Source organism: Palaemon carinicauda, chromosome 1 (genome assembly GCF_036898095.1).
Source record: "Palaemon carinicauda isolate YSFRI2023 chromosome 1, ASM3689809v2, whole genome shotgun sequence".
In the NCBI taxonomy this organism is placed as follows: Eukaryota; Metazoa; Arthropoda; class Malacostraca; order Decapoda; family Palaemonidae; genus Palaemon; species Palaemon carinicauda.
This window is the reverse complement of record NC_090725.1, coordinates 286032846-286039251: the sequence shown is the minus strand read 5'-3', so window position 1 is coordinate 286039251 and position 6406 is coordinate 286032846.

Here is a 6406-nt window from a genome sequence, read left to right as displayed (position 1 = left end):
CATTGATTATAATCATAAATTAGCTCTAAAGGATCCAGGGTAGTGCCCGTAAGGCTTTTCAGGACCCAGGTGCAACTAGGGGAATCATCCGCAACTTTTTTGAAGTAAAATTGAAAAACGATTGGATAGAAAAATGAAGAAAGGAAGTGCGAATCGAGGTTTAAAGGCCACTCATGAATGGCAGAGGCAAGGGACAGTGACATTGCCCTATCAAGCAGGACAATGCCATAGGGACTGACCATACATACATATGATCAGCGCCCAAGTCCCCTCTCCGCCCAAGCTAGGATCAAGGAGGGCCAAGCAATGGCTGCTGATGACTCAGCAGATAGACCTATAGGCTCACCAAAACACCCCATCCTTCGCTCACAGGGATGGTGAAGTTGCAGCGACCAAAGAAACTAACGAGTTTGAGCGGGACCCAAACTCCAGTCTGGCGTTTACCAGTCAGGGACGTTGCTGTGAATATAGCAAGGGGCCGATAGTAGCTTACAATGCAGAGACCTTCCAGTGATGCCTAAAGTGCATGCTGAGAGGTGTACTGACAGCCTAACACCATCACTGCATCCTCTTCAGATGATAACTGAAGAGGATCGACAGCCTCCCATCTCGTATCTACCAGTTATCAAGAAGATTATTCTCTTTTAACAATCACTTGGCGAGATGGAACGGATATATCATCATAGCATGTCATTGAATCTTAACTAAGGAATAACTTAAAATTATGATTTTCGGCAACAGCAAGTTAAAACGTTTAACGTGTAGCCTGAAATAAAGAATACAGATTTTTCATGTCTATGAAATAAACTTGTAGGCTATTCTTTTATTATCCACTTCACGTTGGCATTATATTCATATGATTGTCCTCACATATCTTGGATTATTCATACATTAGCCAATTTCAAAGTTAAAAATCAAAACACTACTCCAATTAGGATGTTTGAATGAAAAGGGGACTATGTATTTTCAAAATTTCCTAATACGCATTCAATAAATACATTCAGAAAACGCGCTAATTCGTTTTGTGAGGCAACTTTAAGTCAATCTAAATTTGAATATTTTGGTTAATGCTCCATATATTTCTTGTATCTTTTTTATGTAATCACACCATTTTCTTTAATTCTATGCTAAGACAATTGACTCAAACTTTGACAGGAACAAATGCTCAGCTTGTCATAAGTGCTGTTGTATTATATGAAGAACTACAGTTCATAAAATTTATCAGAATATTCTACCATGAGAACCAAAATTGGCTGTTGTCTTGTTTAGTCACGATTAGACACCTCAAAAGTTCTTTTTATATCACAGAATAATCTTTGAAGAACCACAAGCATCGTAAATCCGACACCGAAATATTGATATGCAAATTTCCTGTATATACCAATTATTAAAGACGAAACGTGCAACTGCACGAGTCATTTTATTTTTCATGAATATAAAATACAAACCGTTGTCGTTTCCAATTTTCTAATGGAGTACGTCAATGACCTTAAGATGTCAGGATGCCAGAAAACCTCAAATCAATCAATCAATGGAGGACGGGGCGCATTCACAATGCTGTCTAAAAGTCAGTTTTTATATCTGTTTACTCAGATTATAATATAACCTTACTTCATTCCCTCTTTCTTTGAAGCGATTTTCTCCATTTTGAATAAAACTGAATCTTTATCTTGCCCTTGCGTTTATGGGGCTATGACCGACTGTCTAAGAGCCCCCGTCCGGAAATAAGGTCCGGCCAATCTGTGTGTGCGGACGTAAGTTTGTGGTGACCTCCTACTGAACAGGATCTAAATTTTTGTTCAAGTAAGTTAACTCTAATGTCTTCTTAAATAACCTTTTTTTATTCTACACACAAAAAAAGGAAAAATAACTCTTGAAAAGATATGACTTTACATTAACAAACATTAAAAAAACTAAATATGCTCAGGCTGCTTTTTGGTGAATTTAGACTTTCGCCTCTTTGATGGTCATGATAACTTGTTTAGGGAATAAGATTATGGTACTCCAGTTATATTAGGTATATAGAAATAATAACTTTTCAAGGAATAAAAAAATCCCAAATATTGGGTTTGGGATATAGTTTTACATACAAATCTAAGTTCTATTCAATATCATTAAAACAATTTACTGATCTTATAATCTTACTATGCTTCAAGATATTTATCATCACACAACTAATTCACTTTGTATCAGTATGATATTTCAATTTCTTGTCAACATGTTATTTGCCATACGAAATGAACTATTTCTGTTTGTTTTGATATTTATCGTTAAGAGTTAGAAAAATCGTAGTAAATAAAAACTTTCGAATAAAATGACAGAAATGTGAACGACATTGTAGTTAGAAGTACTTTATGGAGTTTGGGAAAGTTATGTTGTCTTATTGCGCTATTGTCTGGTTTATAGGATGATCAGTGCTTTTGAAGTAATGAATTGAGTCTAGTTTCGACTTTTGTAATAAGCAATTGGTGAGCTACTGTGATCAATCTATTGACAATCCGTAAGGATTTTTATGGTCACTGTACCACCCGTGTGTCACACGATCGTACATAGGAACATTTCTCTGTTTTGTATATATTATCCTTTGTATCTTCGCTAGTTAACAATGAAGTAGGCAGACAGGTTAATACCAGTTGCTGTGAGTGCGAGGGGAGATCGAAGATACAAAGGATAATATATATATATATATATATATATATATATATATATATATATATATATATATATATATATATATATATATATATATATATATATATATATATATAAGAGAAATGTCGTTACTATGTACGATCGTGTGACACACGGGTGGTACATCACTTTCTTCTTGATCTGGTTAATTCATTTATCCGCGGTTTGGGGTATTTTTTGATAAGTGTTAACGGATCTGAGGAAAAACCGCCATTTTTTCTAACCAGAGAGTGTAAAAACTCAAGAACTAAAATTAAGATGTTGATAAATTCCGATAGTTTGTACCTTCAAATCATTCATCTGATCTTCCTCCATAAACAAAGTAAAATATATTTGACTTTTACATTCACAATTTTTGCATTTAAACTTCCGTTTACTGGATTTTATTTGGTCCCTTATTAACCTATGACCATATCTCTTATTTTCAACACAATGTTGCAAATGGGATTCACTAAGTCACAGTTAAGTAATCAAGTTGTTAAAAACTATTGATGTGAATGCGTTTTCTAATTAAGTCTTTGCGAAAAAAAAATATCCGTAACTGAGGTTATGTTATCATAATTAGGATGAATAAAATGATGACTTATTTGTGAACTCTAATTCACAGTTCACATGATTAACCTTTAATCTCTTTAACGTGACAACTAACAATGCAATTTAAAATCAAGATAATATTCATCATAAATTTTATGTGAAAAAATCGTCACTTTAAAGCTATAGGTTTCTTGATAAATAGCTAACTATCGTCAGCTAAAAATGTTTGTGCATAAAATAACTAAGTAATCTAAACACTAGACTCCCTATAACATTCTAGATTATGGTATACCAAAATACTCTATTTACTTCAGAAGTTGCAAAGAAGTCACTACCATCCTTATTAAGATGCATCTAATGAAACACGAAGAGGCACATCTTAAAAAAAAAAAAAAAAAAAAAAAAAAAAAAAAAAAAAAAAAAAAAAAAAAAAAAAAAAACATATTTTGGGGAAGAATGAATTAATCACGATGAATACAACTTATTGACAAATAACTGGGGCCCAAAAGGTGAAACAAACAAGAGCCGAAATACGGGGCATAAAAATATAAACTAGGAAGATGATGATGATGATTCTGCAAAGCCATGAAAATGGTGTGCACTAGATAGATGACTATGCAAATTTTAAGGTGCCACATGGAAACGTAAATTATGGAGTGCATCTTGGAAATAATATGCAAATTGGCAAGTGCCACTTTGAGACCTTTCAGGAAATTGCAGTTTGGAAACCTTTTGAAAATTTCTAAGTGCTACTTTGATATTTTTTTTTTTACAGATATCTAATAGTTGAATAATCAAAGTATAATTGATTGATATGCGTAGTATGCTTTACTTCACTGTAAAGAATGGTTTCCTGGTACTATAACACATGACAAAGTCCATCCACAATTGCCGAGACAAATTAGTTAAAGGCTGTATGATATATGTAGTTGACACACTACTAACAGATCTAGATAACTAAATATAAAAAGGCCCACAAAAGTTAAGTTGCAAAATAAAGTTTTAAGTCTTATATATGTTTTTTTTTTTTTATTCATACGTTTCTCTTATAATCCACCACGTCCAATCATTTCTTGACACTTAAATTTCACGTTAGGCTAAACAGAATTACACTTGACTGTCAAGTAAAAATAACGAAACAGAAACTCATTCTGTTTACAGCCACTTGTAATTGTGGGTTTCACTTAAAGTATTTCCTTACCTTTCTTCAAAGAAGTTCTAAGGTGTTGACACAAGAAAGTTCAAACTGGGAATGAACAGCAACAACTCCATTCCAATTTGCTGTTGTTGGGGTATTAAAGCCAACACTTGTTGTTGGCACGGGCCTTTCCCTTGGTTGGCCCGTTCTTTTCCATTCCAATAATGTTCCAGTAATGCATCCAAACTTTCGTAATTCCAATTTTAATTTAGTGTTACTCTATAAAAGCTTCCTTCCTAATTATAGCTAAGTTGGTTTAGTATAAGAAAACTTAGAAAGGTAAATGAAAACGCATAACATTTTATTTTCCTTTTTTGTTAAAGACTTTGATACATTCTTTGCGAAGGAATGAAGGAGAAGTTCTGGTGTATTTTCTTTTGTCCCCATTGAAGAGGTGTTACAAGAAATATTATACTGCTATAAAAGTATAGCTAAAGCTTTAATAGAATAAAATATCAAATATATACCTGGTAATTCACTAGATAAATTGCTCATAGCATGACACTATTGTTTTAATATATGAAATGATTATATACAATAGAAGTACTGTGTACTTTGGTAAAACTTTGAATAAACTATTCCTAAAATTATTCCACCAAATCTTTTGTTAGTGAGGATAGTTTTTCTCAAATCTTGGTAATTTATTAAGTTCAACCTTTCAGTTTACTAAATCTTAGATAGACAAAGCAGTTATCATAAAGATTCTAAAGATTTTATATTATAATTAAACAGAGAAATAAATTTTTGTCATCATAATTATCACATACATATAGGCTACCAAGGTACTACCTCCAATTTTGCTGGGTAACCGACATCAAATAAATGAAAAAAAAATATTAAAAAAATATAAAAAAGATAATCTGGAATCAGCAGTGGCACCCATTTCTTTATTACCAACAATTCCAACGTGGTTAGGAATCCAAAATATTTCATTATTTACCTACCAGAATAAAATTTGTTAAGGAGCTCTTTAAATTTGTAATACAAGTTGGTTCTTATGCACGTAACCTTTGAGGACTTTAATGACACTTCTTGAATCTGAATAAATAACAAATTTTATATTCTCCCTATCTTTAATTATTTTGATGATACCAAATGCTAATAAAATTGAAAATACTGATATTTCACTTGGTAATGAGAGGGGACCTGTTTTGGTTGAAGATATTGCAGTACAACCAGCACCCGTTATTATTATTATTATTATTATTATTATTATTATTATTATTATTACTTGCTAAGTAGTTGGAAAAGCAGGATGCTATAAGCCTAGGGGCCCCAACAGGGAAAATACCCCAGTGAGGAAAGGAAACAAGGAAAAATAAAATATTTTAAGAACAGTAACATTAAAATAGATATTTCCTATATAAACTATAAAAACTTTAACAAAACAAGAGGAAGATAAATTAGATATAAAATTACAGCCATAAGTGTTTATTGCATAATAAGATCCTTCCTTAGAATATGTTCGAAGGCATGTTGTTTATGGTGCCTCGGTTAAAAGGTCGCTCGTGAATGACAAAGGCAAGGGACAGTGGCATTGCCCTAGCCAGCAGGACAATGACCTAGAGACTGAACATATGTATCATATGATCAGCGCCCAAGCTGGGACCAAGGAGGGCCAGGTAATGGCTTCTGATGACTCAGCAGGTAGACCTATAGGCTCCCCAAAACCCTTAACTCAAGAGGATGGTGAGGTTGCAGCGACCAAAGAAACTATCGAGTTTGAGTGGGACTCGAACCCAAGTCTGGCGTTCACCAGTCAGGGACGTTACCACATCGGCCACCGCAACCTAGTTATATTTTTTTGATAGATTATAAAGATGAAAGCATGTTCTTGTTCTTTATATAGCGACCCCTATATAAATGGGGTAATAATGCTGTGAAGATTATTATCAATACTCTTTTAGCTCGAACAGGTGTCCAACGTTTTTGCAGTCTTGAGACGATTCTACTTGAATATATCTGTGCCCTTGATACAACAAA